The sequence below is a fragment of the Athene cunicularia genome, assembly GCF_003259725.1.
Source record: "Athene cunicularia isolate RWA chromosome 13 unlocalized genomic scaffold, athCun1 chr13_part1, whole genome shotgun sequence".
NCBI lineage: Eukaryota > Metazoa > Chordata > Aves > Strigiformes > Strigidae > Athene > Athene cunicularia.
This window is the reverse complement of record NW_020799117.1, coordinates 15,643,750-15,661,849: the sequence shown is the minus strand read 5'-3', so window position 1 is coordinate 15,661,849 and position 18,100 is coordinate 15,643,750. Positions and strand designations below refer to the sequence as shown.

General features: G+C 38.4%; 1 protein-coding gene across 10 annotated transcripts in view; it reads right to left on the bottom strand.

Annotated features, from left to right (window-relative positions):
• Positions 1–18,100, bottom strand: part of TENM2 (teneurin transmembrane protein 2) — a 727,803-nt gene that overhangs the window by 620,120 nt on the left and 89,583 nt on the right. For all 10 annotated transcript variants that reach the window (XM_026858437.1, XM_026858438.1, XM_026858439.1 and 7 more), the window contains exon 2: positions 3,369–3,472. The gene's annotated coding sequence lies outside the window, so the exon portion shown is untranslated. The remainder of the gene's footprint in view (positions 1–3,368; positions 3,473–18,100) is intronic.

Genomic DNA, 18,100 nt, shown 5'->3' with positions numbered 1-18,100 from the left:
GGGGGGGGGGAGGGAGGTGGGGAGGTGTGCAGACTGTGAGCACAGAACTACACTAGAAAGGTAGAAAGGGGAAAGGAAAATTAAAGAATTATGAAAAGCCTTAAGTGCAAGCACATTAGAAATAACTGTTAACTCTCACTGAAGGTACCTGGCCAGAACAAAGGTACATGCAACTAGCAGTAGCAGCCCTGGAATATGGCAGAAACCACGGAAACAAGTCTTTGATCTATAGGCTCAAACACAAAGCATTAATGTTGGTGATGGATACTGTCACTTAGAAGATCCATGAACATTTCACATTATTTTGTATACTTTTGTTCCCTTTAAAAATCATTGGAAAGTAACAAATCAAACATGTAAGCCTGATACTAAAAAGAGGGCCACATTTTCTGAATTTTCTCAAGTAGTTTTGATTATTCATACCAATGTAAGTTTACAGAAGGTTTTCAAAACATACAGAACATGTTCTTTTATAGAGTGGCAGCCCTAAAAGTGCAAAAAATTTTGCATCCTCCAGACCCAGAACTAAGAAGAGCACCAAAGATGGCAGTGACTAAGAGGCTGTTTTCTTCCCTCTCCCACAGAAGAAGGGAATTTACAGCCAAGATGCATAGAGCTAAGAAAGTGCATCCTCCCTTGAGGATAAGACCAGAAGAGTTTTGTTAAACTTTCTTCTTTACGGTAGTTACTTTCTAAAGGCTTTGATCCACCATGACGGGGTGATAGCAGTCTTCACTGAAAAAAAAAAAAACAAAAAAAACCCCACCAAATAAAGCCCCAAAACAAAAAGCAAACCTAACAAATATGCTGAAACACTGATGTCACAGCAATGGCCTCTGAATAACATAGAAAATGTTGGAGAAGGACACAATGTAGGGAAATTATTCTCAATATTTTTGTTTGGAAACTGATGGTGAGTGTTTGTAAGTTGTCTAAAGGACAAAAAAAGTAAAAGGCAGAAACAGGCAGTGCTCAGAGTCTGGGCAAACAACACAAAAGAGAAATAACTGAGAAGTTACCAGCACCACTTCATCACACCAGCAAATCCACAGAAACACAAATTTAATGAGGGAAATAAAGAAGATGGGCTGAAGACAAGAGGTGGCACCAACAGCTGGGACAGAGCCCAGGACAAATTCCCAACTCCAAACCCGCAGTGAAGGAAATATCATTGTGGCATGTAAAGACAGAACATCTCAGAAAACCCCAAAGTCCCCCAAATAAAACCTCAACTCAAGCAAAGTAATATACTGTGTGCAATCTTCTTGTGGTACCTGTGTTCTTCCCCTGTCCTGGGGGTCTGTGAGGGCTCCTCCCTAAGCTGGAGGAACTGATGGAAATCCTCTTAAGCAACTACTTCACTGCTAACGAAGGAAGAAGGCTCTGCTTCTCACAAACAACACAGCACTCAGCTCTCTTGTCCTAGCATGTGTCTCAACTCAAATCAAACCCACAGCAAACTCCCACAACCATATGAGGAGGAGCAGTAGGAAGGAATTCTTGGTATCTGAAAATCCTTCCTGGTCTCAGTATTTTCCAGAGCAACATAGCCACCATTTTGCAAGGTTTAAATGGACACATTTCAACCTGAATTACCGCAGGGAATTATGAATGCGATTTCACATTCAGCTTTGCTCCTGACCCGCTGTCGGACCTTGGGAGATCACTTGGCACTATTCAGGTTCCCTTATAAAAAACAGGCAGCAAACCCAAACAAACCAAGACTACAGGAGGGGATTCTGAGATTGAGCTATCAGGTGTTCTGAAATTTTCAGAGGACCTACTTCTGCAGCCTTTTCTTGACAAACTGCAGTTGAAATACAGAGCACAAGTGAGAGCTTCCGGACCAATGCCTTTTATCATTTAATGTTTGTTCTCTAAGAATCTGGTATGAGAAGTACTCGTCAATCTGTTCTTTAACTATTTGAAGATGGGCTATGAAGATCCCTCAAAACAAATATATGAACTTTTATATAAAGTATATAGATACATTTATAACAGTAAAAACAATTTTCAGGAATCCCCTATTATATTTATCTAATTATACAGAATTGGCAGAGAACTATCATGAAACTCAGACCTGCATAAAAATAAAACAATAATTCCAAAATCCAACCAAATTTTCTTTCCCAATATAAAGAATTACTTATACTGCAGCATTTCTGTTTTTCTCATTTGAATTTTCTTATACTACATAAACTTTGGATTCAGGCACTTAGAATAATTTACTTTATAAGCAGGGAGCACAGATCTTAATGGTCTAAAACCTTAAGAAACAAAGAGTCATGGAGTCAGAAAATAACCTTTTAGTAGAAAATACATAATGACAACCAAATGAACCATTGCAAGCAATGCAGAAGAATGTGTTGATTTTTTCAGTGTGAATGAAAGAATTCACTCAGAATTTGGTGCTTATCATATCTAAACCCCACAATTTTGCCATGCTTTGAAAGACATGTGATACAGTTTAAAATGTTATATTAAACCAACTCCAACTAAAACATTCATTTTACAAAAGGCACAATCTAGAAGTAGTTTCTTAAGAAATATTGCCACTGAATTAAATGGCTTAAGTAAGAATTTTCATGTGTATCACAAAAAACTGTATTCAATAAAGTTAAAATCCCCAAGAGAATAAAAAGCTCAAAATTTAAAAAAAGTTTTAAATTTTTAAGGGAATCCATCAACTGAAGGTTACTATTTGCTTTACTCTTGAGTTACTTCTAAGCAAGCTAGCCTACTTCCTCTGCTGGACACACCGGGATAAGTGTGTTACTGTATATAATTACATTAATTCCCAGAGCATATGTACAACATTAATTGAATTATAGGGTATCCTGTGAGCATTCTGTCCAGCAGTTAGAGACACCACAAAAGAACAGATAATTTGAAATGTTTTTGTTTATATTTTCTTTGCACAGCATATATTATAGCATCTGCAGATTTACAACTTGATGATATGTAGCCATTCATATGGACTAAATAGTTTTTGTTGTGTTAAGCATCTCAATAAAAGGTCCACTGGACTGAAGAAAAATTTCTTTTGATGCCAGGAGCAATAAGCAAACATACTTGTTTGATCCTGAATTTGTCAGGATGGGCAACTCCAGCAACTGAAAATCCAAGTAGGTAGGAAAAAGGCATATTTGTTTTAGTGAAGCATTCTGAAGTAATTCAGTTGGGCTGGAAAAGACTGAAGTAGATTCTGTAAAGGAAAGTGCTGAGACAAATTGCTTTCCTCTACAAAACCACTTTCCTGCAGAGATCTTTCTAGGCATTTTTCAAGCATAGATGGAAGCACTTCGGTCGACAGTATAAACACATCTCAGAGCAAAACAACATACAAAACTGAAGTTGTGACTACTCACTGAAAGGGGACGTCTCAGTGCTCTATTTTGCAGTCTTTGTGAGTTGTGTTAGCTCATCAGGTGAGAGAGAATTCTTAATGCGTTGGGCAATGAAAAGCAAGGATCTGTCAGGAAGAAAAAAAAAAAAAAGTGTAACTTTCAGAAAGAATGAACTGTAAAATACTAGTAATAAGCAAAGACTTTAAAAAGTATTTTGCTACTTATCTCTCGTTTTTTAATTACCAAAAGGGCAACAAAATCTACCCACTCTTGGATGTAAAAAAATAATCTGGAGGCACCTTTCCATATGCCTCTCATTTTCCCTCCTCCCTGTCCTGAATGTAGACACCCAAGCAAAGAGATTTCTTAGTTATTTAATTTTTACACTGCTGAAATGAGTAGGTAGGAATGGACCATGCCCTCTCTACTCAATTCCCAAATAAAAGACATGATAATCTTGGACAGTATTCCTCAAAACTTTGAGATCAAGACATTTTTTCTTCTAGGTATCTTTACTGTGGAAAGTTTAAATTAAAGTACTCTTAGATGTCTCCATTTTGCAGACCACTTGTTGCTTCCTCTGTCAATTTGTTCTTCTCTTTCTCAGCATGCAATACTTTATACTACCTGTTGATTCCCATGTTTTCCTCAGTATTTTCATTATCCTTAAAAAGATTTTTGGGCAAGAGAAATTACCTAACGTGTCCCCAGCCTCAGCAATTGATTAATTTTTCACCTGGTCAGTGAAATGATCCAGGTAGAGCCACAATTACATGTAAGATAACTTGGAAAAAAACATAGGTTTCACCAAGCATTATGAAAATAAACAATAAGAAATAATGGTGAAGAAGTGATTGGTCATGCTGCCAAAGAAATTTGAACAGTTGATACCCACCCACTCAAAAGATACAAAATCACCACAGGTTGGAGGTGGGAACAGACAAGCAGGCCATCAACACTAGAGCCAAATATTTCACAAATACATCTAAAAACCTATAAAGACAAGCTAATGCTTTTCACTGTTACACATGTAACTTTTAAGCAATTTTCTTTTAATGTTGAGAGTATTTAACACTGCCAGCTTTATCTATTGCTTTCACTGAATATAAATTAATGGTACTTATTTTTGGTTAAAAAATAAGCTTGATGTACTAGCACTATTTAACTGCTGAGGTCTATCTCCCTGGAAATGAATAGGCATAATTGTATTTCAGGCCAACAGCTTTCCATAAAGCATCAATTATTTAAATAAGACAAAGAATTCGATGCACATTGTACATTAGTATCATGTAAAATCTTTAAGGCCAGAATCTAGGCATAAGATCTTCTAAGAATATGAATGTGAAAGAAAACCTGTGTTTTTAATTCACAAATGCAAAAGCTGAAATACAGATAACCTCACTAATTAGGGGTTGGAATGCAGTCTTTACTTTCATAATCTCCTTATTTTCACTATTATGCTTACTCTCTTTTGTGCAATCCTATCAACCTATGCCTCAATGCAAATTACACTTCCATTACATACCTCCCGCTTTCGTAATTCTGTGCCGTTTACAGTATTTGCTTATTATTTCTAAACTCTTTTATACATTCCCTGTTTGTATATCACTTTTTCAGGAACTGCTGAATTTGGAACAGAAACCTTGGTAAGAGCAGCATCAGATTACACTGAGATTACAAACACTGATAATCTATCAAGAAAAAGAACAAGAAGTAATTAGTGAGAGCTAAAATCTGCCTGAAGTCAGACTCATGCAAAAACTGACAACAGGATATGTAGGGTCATCTTTTAATCCTCAAGAAAGAACATCTCATAGAGGCTTAGAAACCGATTACGGGGAGCTGTCAACTAACAGAAAGACACGTGTGGCCACTCCCAGCTGAAGTTGAGAAGTAGTTTGACTTCGAAGGCCCAGCCAGTTGGAGCACCCAGGCTTCCTGCTCAGGGCTCAGCCGCAGCACAGCCTGCTGCCTGGCCTGCCCAGGCGGGACTGGAGGGGTCCTGCCAAGCCCAGCCCTCGCCAGGAGGAGCCTGGCAGGGCGCTCAGCCCCAGCCCATCCAGTCCCAGCTGACTAGCACCAGCCCACCAGCCCTTCCCACGCCACACCAGCCAGGCAGCCACTGCTGGGAGCCCCACCAGCTCCTGCTGGACTCCCATTCATTGTGCTGCTGGTAGCATGTCATCTCATGAAGCAATTTGCATGGAAGAGATAAAAGATGATACAAAAATTACTTCATAAGAAGACTAAATTAAGTACTAAATTTTTCAAACTCACAGGAAATTTTAAAGCATTTGATTTTCTTTCTCCCCTGACACTGTAAAAAAATGCAGTAGCACTACAATTACTGTTTTCAGTTTCTCCTTTGGCCTATTTTACATGTGAGAGGTCCAAAGAAAGATGAAGCAGTCTAGCAATAACTCCCAAAATAAAAAACTCCCAGAATAAAAAAATTCCCCAAAGCCATCCTTAATCCATGTCATAAATTAAGCAACAAAAATTAAAACAAGTTTCACATTTCATTAGAGGGTTTTCCAGTAAGCTACTCGTTACCAAGACTGGCTAAAAATGCAATCCGACAAGCTGAGATGTCTCTCTAAATTCTAACAAACAATTCTTTACCTCAATGTGCCTTTCTGTAAGAAGACAGGTGAGAAATATTTGTATACATCTACCAGCATTTACAAATAAGCAAAACCAAGCAAGACAGAAAGCAAAAATAGACAGGATGGAGTTGTTCCTTTGAAACTACTCTTACAATACCAAATAATATCACATTCTTCAAAAGTATTTTCAGCAGACACTACCCAACCAGCATAAAAATAGAGTACTCCACTTCTCAAAAGAGAAGGCACGTCCCATGTACCAGCATGTCACTGACACAAAGTATTTCTGGAGTCTGAGAGACTCTGTCTCTCTTCTAATTTATCAGCATCTAATGATGAGAGATGATTATTTTCTAAGGAGCAGGAGGAACATGGGAGTACCTTTCTAGTACCTGGAAAAGCATCTATTTGCTTCACAGCTACACTGCAAGTTTACAATGAAATTGTCATCAAGCAGTCAGTTAATCAGCGAAAAAGATAAATGAGAATGAAGTTTGTACTGAAAACAAAGTAAAAAAGGGTAAGTTCACCAGTTACTTTCTTGTTAATCATGTGGGGTGTCCATGCCCGGACAGTGGCAGGGAGGTGCCAGGGCCTCTGGCCAGTTCCAACTGGGCCCACAGTGACCCCACCACAGGGCACCCCCTACAGCAGGGTTTGCACATGTCCAGAATCCTTCTCAATGTTAGTGAAAATGAGGCACATGTCAAGACTTAAAAAATCCAGCGGGTGCCTATTGGTACAAATATCACACATCTGCCACGGCCAATGTTGCTATTTAAATTTCAGCTAATACCAGCAGTGCTAGTAACCACAGTAACTGCACCTAGTAAGAGTACAAAGAGGGTTAATTAAATGTAAAGAAACGTTGTAAATTACTTTTGAGTGCCGCTGGAGCAATTGATATAAAAATCCATAAATTTACTATACACTTCAAGATCTGGTCCTTATAGAGTAATTTGCCAGTACTATTGAGATGCTATCTACATGCAGTCAGACACTTAAAAACTTTGAGAGAGGATTTGGCACACTTCATGCTGTTGCATGTCTTGCCCTTGTTAATGATTAATTAATGAGTCGTGTTTCTTAGATGAAGGTTATAGATTACACACAGTAACGATAGAAATGGAATATCACAGCTGCAAGCATATAAAACTCAGGGAACTGCAGTATCTACATAACACAGACAATTTGTATTTGGTCCTGGTTGGTACATATCTTATCTTATAGTCTCGTATTAATATTTTTAAAGGATTTTTCAGTCATTATATCATTTAGTGCAAGGTACTTGCCCATGGAGCATCACTAAAACATTTTCCTGCTCATTTTTGGAGCTGCCGGCCCCAGGCCAGGCCAGGCAGCCTCCCTGACTCATCGCTGCAGTGCCCAGTGCCATGCAGCACTAACCACTCGGTGCTCACTGCAGCCACGAGGCCACTATTCCCAGTGGATTGACTGGGATCTTGGCATGGAAAGATCGGCGAAGTGTCCAGCAACACCACATGCCCAATTTTCACAGCACTTACAGCACTTTGCATGCTATAGGACAGCTCTGGGTGCCTTCAGCTGTAAGCTGAGAATGATAAACATTCTTATAAATTAAGGTATGCAGTAAATAAAGAACAAGTACAGATTTACTGGCTCTGTCACAGTCTGTTTAATATAGGCATCTATCACAATACAGAAGGTGACGGGACACAGAGATTCCAGTTTGGGTCTCTACTCAACACTGGAGCTGTGTGAACACGTCAGCAGCAGACATCACCTTGGTGTGCAGGCTGAAAGAGGTAACAATGCTACGAGAGGCAATTTGCTCCATACCTCAGCAACTGGCTTTCCAGTTTTGCAACATCTCCCCTCCTTTGAGCCAGGACAGGAGCTGATGTGTTTATCAATGAACTTGACTGGGCACTTTACCAGAATATTCCTGTTTCTTTTGTCTCCTACTGCCACAGTTTTGGTCTCCATCAGTTCTTTAGTCTGGCTCAGTGTATTGCCATGTAAGTATGTAATGACAGCATATGGGGCTGGGGGAGCGCATGGGGCAGGAACGAGCACGTAGGAACGTCCTCATAGGCAGTGACAGCTGATGGTAGAACTCTAGTGAAGACAACACACAACCATTTACGTTGTAAGATGACCCCTCTCCTGGAACTCTTTGTTTCACAGACTTTACCCTAGCAGCAGTAATAAAAAGCCCAAACCAGCAATCTTGCAAGTGACACCATACTTGACTTCGCAAGATTAATTTGTTCTTAGATAGCATCCGATCAAAATACTGCATAAAGCAAGTGTTCTGAGGAAAAGATATCGTGTACTTCACCCAAAGGCCAGGACAAATTCAAGTTAAAGATTTTAGGTTTGGCTATTGAGTTCTTTACTTTTCCTTCCTACTCCTTCCTTTTTTGGGGGCAGCTTGAATAATTGCACTTTTATGTAGCCCATGTTTCAGTAAAGACATATAGATGCTTGCAGAGAGTGTCCTTGTAAGTAAAACTTATACACAGCATTTAAAAAAATGAAGAAATCTAGTACTTTTATGTCAACTCACTTTGAATGTGCAGAGCAGACTTTATATTCAATGTATAGCATTATCATCCTCAAGCAACTTATATAAACTAATGCTTTATAAAATACCAAGCATTACAACAAATCAGGGAATATCTAGAATTTATATGCATTTGATATTTATATAGATGCCAATTACTGAAAGTGATACAGATCAAAACTTAATACCCTTGACAAATGAGAGTAAAACTTTCAAGATATGCTTTTCCTCATCCTGACATCAATACATATAATGGAAATTAGGTTTATGAGCTTTAGGCCAAACTTGAAACAAAAAATATGATTTCTTCTTCCTATTAGCAAGTAAAAGATAAGAGAGTGGTACATTAGTAAATGGAAATTAACTGAATTTTGGCTAATGAACAATAATAATAAAGCAGCTTTTAACAGCCATGAAATTATAAACATAAGTTTTTCAATATATTACTGCTGTAGAACAAAAAAATAAATTATAAAAAAGAAGAAATTCTAGATTTCTCAAGTATGTAAGTTCTGTACCACTTCACAACTGACAACTTTCCAAACTTCTATCTTAAAAAGTTAATCCTTTTTTCTAATGAATCTTTTCCATTGAGGACAACAGTTTAAATTTTCAAGAGAAATCCTGACCAAAGCCAACAAGAACAGGAATGCAGGCCTTGATGGTAACAGAAAAGATTCATCACAAATATCTAACAGCACTGCTTGCAAGAGGCAGAGAATGAAAATCACAGCTGAATCATAGCAGAATACAAAACACGACCCACCAGAGAAGTAACTTTGTTTACATCTTCAGACACACAGCAACCTTAACCCAAATAAAAAGAAAAGCAGTAAAAATGAAAAATATACCAGCCTTTGTGACATATCTACTGAAATATATATCCAGAAGATCAGGGAGAAAGAATGCAGAAACTGAAGTGAAGCAATACGGTCATCCAAAACATGAAGGAGACCATGATTCCACATATAAATTAAAAATGCTACAGTGCAGTAACACTAAAAGTTGGTGCTTAACAAGCAACAGCTCTAGTATCATCCCTGCAGGAAGAAACCTCTTCTAGCATATGAATTGGGAGAGCTGACACTAATAAAGCAACATGCTCAGTGAAGAAAAAGAAAAAAAAGAAATTAAAAATTATTCACCACCACTGCTGGGTGTTTTATCCATGTCAGTTACAAAACAGTGCTTTAGATAGATTACAAACCCCTGGACAACAAACTTCAAAGATTCTGTTCAGCTCCAGGGTATCAGGAGCTCCTAAATCTGCAAGGGGATGAACCTGACAGAAAGAGACCCAAAAAACTCTAGAGGAGAAATTACTAAACCAAATATTTTCCTGTGACTTTAAGAAGACAAATCTGAAAGGGAACTTTATTATTTCAAGAACAGGTAGGTATAGTGTGTATTTTACAACTACAAATAATACTTCTTGTTGTAAATAAAACACAGGACTGACAGCTAAACAGAAAACATTTATCAGTAATTTGAAGAGTGAAGAACAGACCAATTGTAAAGAATTTTCTAGTTTCTCAAGAGGAAGAAAAAGAAGTTGGGAGAAGAAAGCAAAGCGTCTGAGTAAGATTCACAAAAGACACTCCGGTGTTGTGCAGGAGACCAGTGAGACACATTCTGGGCTGTGCCCACCACAGCCTGTGACTCAGTAGGGCATCAATCTGTATAACCAGTGAGAAAACCCCTATCTCCTGATACTTAGTTTTGGGTTAGTTTTTTTAAGTAGCTCAACTAAGCAAAAGATTAATCAGTGTCACTGCAGAAAACAGACTACAGCATAAACCTAGCAATTTACTAAAAGGTGCAAAGTGTTAGTGTATATACATGCATACACGAACACAACTTGCAGCCTGACTCAACCAAGTCCAAGGGGTTCATTGAAATGATATAAACAAACAGCCAAGTAGATAAGAACCTGAGTAAATGAATCAGGAGCTTCACTTGGAAGCATGAAAGTAAATACAAGACTATACCATTACTTTACACTGAGAGTTTTGCAATTACAAAGGACAAAATAAAATGGAGAAAATAATAAAACTTACAGTAAAAATGATGGAGTATCATTAACTCTGAGAACTATTGCAAAGCTTCAAAGATGTGCATCATGGAAAGTAGATTCAAACAGCAATAGACAGTTACTTAGGGGAAGCTGCAAATGTCAGGGAGGGAAAGAGGGAACAGAAGAGGTGGATAATCCTATTAGGCCAAACACAGCTCATCTAAGGAGGAAAGGAACTAGGGCTACCAGAAAGGGAAAGAACATCAGCAGGGGAGGGAGAAGACCTGTCTCTCAGCCATTTAGTGCTGCCAGAGCAGCGGCTGGCACACAGGCATGGCTGGTCAACCCCTAAAACGGATCTGCAGGCTCGAATCAAAACACATCCTGCAAATAAAGTCCTGTTTTTTCCTTCTTTACATTGCACCAGACAGTTGTGTAGAGGCACCTGAAGCAGCTTCAAACACTGAGGAAACATTTTCTTGGTGGGAAGGAAACTCTGCACAGCACCATCACCATGCACCACTAGAAGTACAAGTGTAATTTGGTCTGGATAGAAGCAAAACTTAACATTCCAATAATGAAGAACTATTCCAACAGTACTTTATGAAAAATCAATAGTAATTGCAATGGCAAACACTGTCTTTGGGTAAGAGTTATTATTTACATGCATACTGAGATAACCAGTATATTGTCTCTTTAAAATGGATAAATAAACTCCAAGGAGAGTCTGTCCCTCTCTCATTCAGATTCATAAGCGTGTATAAATACAGATATATAATTTGTTTTTAAGAGGGATGCACACACGCACACCTCTCTACATATAAAGAGAAGCTAAACTGAGGCACATGTTGAAAGCCTGGGTAAGAACGTCTCTATCGTTTACCTCACCTTGCACGGGTATGCATCCTGTCAACTGTCGAGCACAACGACAAGGATACCGGGATTCACAGCGCTTTCAGTGGTCAAAATCCCAGTATGCTTTGATCAGATCTAAAGAGTAAAGAGAATGAGCCTATAGCTGCGATGCCCCCGCCCGGGCAGTTCCGCCGAACGCTCCCCCCCGCCCCGCGGGAAACAGCGGTACCGCAACGAGCTGCGGGGCGCTGCACGTGTTCCCCTGCCCCAAAATCATACCACGCAGAGGAAAGGACACCACCGAGAAAGCTGCAAGGTATGTTATACCAACCTTCCTGACTCTTCCCATACAAGAACATCAAATAGAACTAGCAGTAGTCTGGTTCAAAGCTTGCTTCCCCCCCACCCCCCACCCCGTTCTTCCCTCCTCCTTAAAAAAGGTGATTCTTTACACAGCAAATTCACATTTTCTGGGGGATGCTGGGGAGGCCACAGGTTTACAAGGATGTAAGCAAAGGCAAGAAGAATCCACGGAAGAGAGCCCCACTGAGGTTTCCCAAGCAGCCGAGACCACATTCAGCTCAGGCAGTCCCAGGACCGAAAGGGCTGAAAGCCCGGGAAAGCATAAGTGGCATTTCAGTTATGATTGCCTCTCTTACTGTCCCCAGGTATCCACTTACGGCCATCGATCCAAACTGGTATGGCCTATATTGTATTTTTTGTTCCTTCTAGCATCTTTCTACCTCTAGACAGAGATAGAAAAGAATTATTTGGCTTGATACCTACCAGCTCATCTTGATAATGCCTTTTGCACTGGCAAATGAAGATAAGTTATATTTTCACCTTTCACCCGACTATTAATCCAATCCCAGAATATTAAGTCAGTGCATCAAACTACGTATTACCTCATTTATTTAGCCACACAAGATGGTGTGACTTAGAGACAAAGAATCAAGCCACAGAATACAAAAAATAGCATTATGAGATGTTGATGCCCTTCAGCAAACAGCATATTCAAAATACCCTCGACAGTTCACAGCTGCTTTTTGTCCTTTCATGATTTTTCTTTCATAGATCCTCTTTCTTCAATTACAGATAGCACATATATATAGAGATATATATATAGATATGGTCACAAACGCCAGAAATTTTTAAGAACTCTTTCACGTGCAAATATATTCTCTACTGTATACAGTATTAGTTATCCATTAACAGTAACAGCTGCTGAAGATCAGTGTAGCACCTTGATGCTGATACATTGCTGCTAATGAGCATAAACCACACTTTGCACTGAACTGTATTGTTAGAAAGTGTGGAAAACTGGATTTTTTCAATTCTCTACATTTATCTATATTTTAAAATAACTAAATATGGCATGAAACTGCATTTATTCCTCCCTCCCCCCACCAAACATGAGCTGTGTTTTAACAAAAGTACTGTAATGAAATTTTCCTATCTCTAAGTATAGCACTGCTCTAATAAAACAGTGATATAAAACCACGTGGTTGGTTAATTTGTGACACAAAATAAAAGGCCAACTGAGTGGCAAGCCAGAACTGTCATCTGAAATTAGGGCATATGACAACCCTACTGTGATTTGAAATTCAGATTTATATTAGGCCTCATTAAGCAGTTTACAGAAATTCATACATCTTTTTACTGGGTCTTTTTTTTTTTTTTTTAACCTAATTACCTTTACAGAATAATGTACATAAATACATAAATAAAACCTGTATTTCTAAATCATAAAATATTTTAATAATTTTTTTTCAAGTCCTATTATCTCTCAGCTATGAAAGTGGAATAGGCAAGAGCTTTCACAATTCATTAAAAACCTGTAAACAACAAAACAATGATAAAAACATCTGGCATATGTATTGGATGTTGCTTCCAAAATCATTTCAAAGTAAGGAATACCAAATATTCAGAGAATTAAGAAGTGACTTGCCAATTGCCTTCTAGGTAAGGGTTATATTTATCAATAAGACTGAAGCCAACTTACTTTTACAGACTGTAGTTTAAAGACAGATTCTCTCTTTTTAATGTAGATTCTGTTTAATATTTCTAGTCCTTGCCTCTCACAATACCTGTCAACTTGTTAGTTTAGGGCTTAAGCCAGGACCTTGATACAACACAGCAATAAAACATGTGTATCTGTAAATGCTTATGGCTTATCACTAGTCCCTCATTAATGGAAATCATTTCAGTTGTTGATTAGTTGCTAAAGAGCCATGTGTACATTCTTTGCCAGCAGAGGATTCACTGACCATGTTTTATTCGTTTGCAAAAAATTTCTTCTCAGTATATTTATATGGTAACCATTTCAGTCTAAAAATCGGTTTAGTTTTTTGTTGATTTTTTTTTTAATAAAGCATTTACTGAGATTTAAAAAATATATTTATTTATTTATTTATTAAAATACATCTTTGGGAAAGTAATGCACAGAGAAAACAGCTTTATATTCACCAGGAGATTTGGTGCTGTGAGGCTAAGCAAAAAGCCATCTTGCCAAGCACAGTGTAGTAATTCTGCTCCCAGCTATTTCTATTGCCAGTGCCCTGCACTGAGCAAACAGGACGATTTAAAAACTTGCAGATGTTTTCATTAAACACATATTGATAAAAAATACTGTGCATGCTTTCATTTTTACAAAACACAGAAAAGACTCTATGCAACAAACAAGCTTAAAGCCTCAAATTGAGAGTATTGGCATTTGGATACCGAATACTGGATAGCACCTAAGTGAGCATAAATACACTTAGACAGGATTTTCAAGTATTAAAAGCTAAGACAGTGAATCTATACATAGCCAGTGATAAAAGAAGAGCTTAAAAGGACACCGATTGCTCCTGGCTTTGCTAAGTTTAAAACAGTAATAGGCAAGAAGGTTGAACAGTTTCCCCTTGCAATAGCAACCTTAAATATATATGGGCAGGCCAACTTCTAGGTAGTAAGCCTTTGGAAAACATAATTAGTATCTAAATTTCAAATTACATTTGAAAAATACTTGGTTTATTAAAAAACAGCATGAGTTCCACCTAGGTATTCAGTATTTCAAACTAAATATTGCTGATGTAAAAAACCCATAATATACAAAGTACAAAACTTTATAAACAGAATGGCTAACCGTACCTAACATGGCAAAAAAAAAAAAACCCAGCATGGTACCTTATGTAGCTATGGCTAGCAAATTCTGTCTGAATGTCTGCTGGGTTTAAGTTTTAAAAATATTTTCCACATTATCATGCTACTTGTAAAGAATCCTCAAGAAACCATCTTGAGGAAAGACTGTCATCCAACTTTTATTCTCACATAGCGATGCTCAGCTCTCAGATTTTTACACCTTTCCCTGTTTTTACCAGAAAAGCAAATGTTCACATGTAGGCTATTATTCAGAACTGTTCTTTCTCAAGTAAGAATCTTTATTCTGTGACATTTACTCCTTAAAAATATGCTGGTCAAATTCAGGACACATTTGTGCATCACACATACTTCTGTGTGTTACAGTGTTATGAGGAGAGGCTGAGAGCTGGGCATGCTCAGCCTGGAGAAGAGAAGGCTGAGGGGAGATCTCACCCAAGTGCACACACACCCGAAGGGAGGGTGTAACTCCAGAGTTCCTGCTGACAGGACAAAGCAGCAGTGGGCACAAACTGAGACACAGGACATTCCAGTTAAGCGCTGATTTCCAGTGCAGGTGGTCAAACACTGGAATAGGTTGCTCTGAGGTTCTGGTGTCTCCATCTGTGGAGATACTCAAAACCCAACTGGACACAGTCCTGAGCAACCTGCCTGAGCAGGGAACTGGGCTAGAACTTCAGAGGGACTCAGGAAGCAGGACAAACTGGTAGGACTCCAGAGGTTCCTTCGAGCCTCATGCATTCCACTATTATTTACATTTCAGTATCATTAATATGCTGTAATTGTGCAATCTGCTGGTAGGGGTTTTTTTGAAGCTAAAGACTTTTGAATACTGAAATCTTTTCTTTTTGGTAGGCTTAAAAGCAATCATTTCATACTGTCCTCAAGTGCAACATAGAAGTTTATTGATGGAAGCTGCATACATGCACTTAAAAACAAGGGGCTAAGCACTCCCTTCCTGATCCGTGTTTGCTTTCTATCCAGTCAGTATCATAACAAGGGCGTTAATCATTGCACTTGATTTGTAAAACAACAGAGAGCATGACAGGAGAAAGAACAGCAGTTTGGAAAAAACAAATCAAAATTAGTCTAACAAAGACCAATCACAGGAACAAGGAGAAGAGAATAAAGACACACTTTTAATATCTGTTGATCCATTTCTATGAAATTTAACAGACGGCAGTCATCTTGAAGATATTAAATTCCCCTGAGCTCTGAGAAAATCTGTCAGATAGTAAACCAGAGACTTGAATTAGCATTACCTCTGAGAAGAGAAATCTCAGGCTAGCAACTGTTTGCCTACTGACCAGTTGCCCCTCAGCCCCCGAGTCACCCGGGGCCAGGCAGATGTGCTGCTGAGGGTTACAGGGGCAGGAGGAACCTGTGGAAGGTGTTGCAGGAAGGTTCAAAGGATGGAGGAAAACAGGAACTGGCATCACTGTATGGGAAAAGGACAAGGGGAAGATCATAGGGAATACGAGCAGAGAGAAACTGGTAATCCTTCTGGTGGGAGAGTTGCTAAGGGAATCCGGGATGAAGGATGGAAACCTGCAGGCAGTGAAGCTTCATTAGTTCCACTAATCACAGAACAATTTGTTTACAGGAAAGTATTTTGGTTTGTTTGTTGTTTGCCTTACAAGGATGAACAGGTGTCTTAATATATGCTGTCTGTGGAGTAACAGAGGAGCAGCCAATACTGAGAGCACTCTGTTCAGGCTCAATTTATAAATGGAAAAGTGATTCTGCATTCAACAGGAAGGATAAAAACGGTATCCTGCTGTTCACAGTGGGAGACAGAATTTAAATATCCTGTAATATAATTTGGTACATCACCACATGTCAGGCTTGACTTTCGTAATTTACACCAGTAAGTTCTTACACAAGAATAAATCTTTTCAATTCAAGGCAGTAACTTCTGATTTACATCAGGGCAAATGGAAGAGCATGAGGCCCTTCTTATCTTAATAAAATTTGTCATCTACTGTTAAATGCATTAATGGCAGATATAATCATATGTTAGTATTGTATTACAAGATAACAATATCGGCACTGGATTGAGAGAGGAAATACATTACTGTTTGGTATTAAGTCATTTACACCATCATTCACAAAAATCAATTCATAGGTTGCAGTATTCTCCAATTTCAGTTGCTTTTTAATTAAAAGAATAAATCAAATCACAACTAAAAAGAAACTAAAAACCCACTTTGGGGAAAAATGTTTTTAAAGAATGGCTTTAACACACACTTTTATGTTCAATTTTAGATGATACAAGGTCACAGCAAAGGTATCATTTCTTTCAATAAAGTCACACCTTGTACAATATGGGGAACATTTTTTCTCCTTCAGTTCTCGAATTCTTCCATGGTACAATGGTGTTTTGCTGCAGATACATAGTTTGTAGAAGACAATGCCAAAAAGCATCAATCACAATGCAAATACCCCTTGCCTAAAGGATTCTCGTTAACGTTTGTTTTAAAGTAATCCATTTTTAATAAAGATAGCCAATTTAAGGTAGAGTACAGCTTTCAGCACCATTCTCATTTTCAAGCTGAAGTGCCCTCTGCTGGCCTCGATTACAGATGCCTTTCCTCATGCAATTTGTATGTAACTTTTTAAACATGAAACTTCATTAGAAGGCGGCATACAGACTCCTATAAAGATATACAATTTAATTGTTGGAAATGATTTTCCTTTTTACGTCAGCAGGATCTGCACTAGGGAAAATTATAAAGGGGGTTTAAATTTTGCACCAAGAATTGAAAGTGTTGATTTTGCTCAGATGCTCTAGTTCTGTGGATGGATGACAGCCAGATGAGTGAGCAAGAGAAGAAGATAGGGAGACCTAATGCTAAAGAACACCAAGAGAGCAGGTAGCTACAAATACAAAATCAGAGAATAAATGTATAGGAACAGAGACTGCAGAAGAGGTTCAGCATGGAGATTCAAGAAGAGAGAGCACACAAAATCCATCCATGAAGTAAGCCATTAGGCAGCTACATCCTTCCTCTTCTCCACATTGAAAAATGTATTTGCTAAAGGCTTTGTGCTGCTTTTGGCTGTCACAGCATTCAGGATGAGAAAGACAGAGGGGCTAAACACAAATATACAAGGAAAAAAAAAGATGTTAAAACAAGTTTTGGAAGAGAAGGTGCATCCTGAATCAGTGGAGAAAGGGACAGAGAATACAAGTGACCGACCTCAAATTCAGGTTCAACATGCAACTAGGAAAGAAGGAAGTTAGACATCATTTGAAGGAAAAAAAAAAATAAATAAATAAAATCAATAAAGACTTTCCATTGGACAAATTAGATTTCAGCCCTGAACTTAACTAGGATGATGAAGTCAGATTTCTCCACATCATTTCTCCAGTCAGGAGATGGATAGGTCATCTTTTATTTCTTATTCTGAACCTTCTCTAAATGTACAGACACCTATATACTGAAGAGCTGCTTCCTTTGATTCCTTTAAGCTTTGCAGCAATCTAGTTCTTCAGAAGCTCAGCAGGGGTAACAGGAGACTTGTCTATCTTGGAGGAAGGAGGACAGCTTCAGCCAAAGAACATTAGTTATGTGAAGCAGCAATAAAC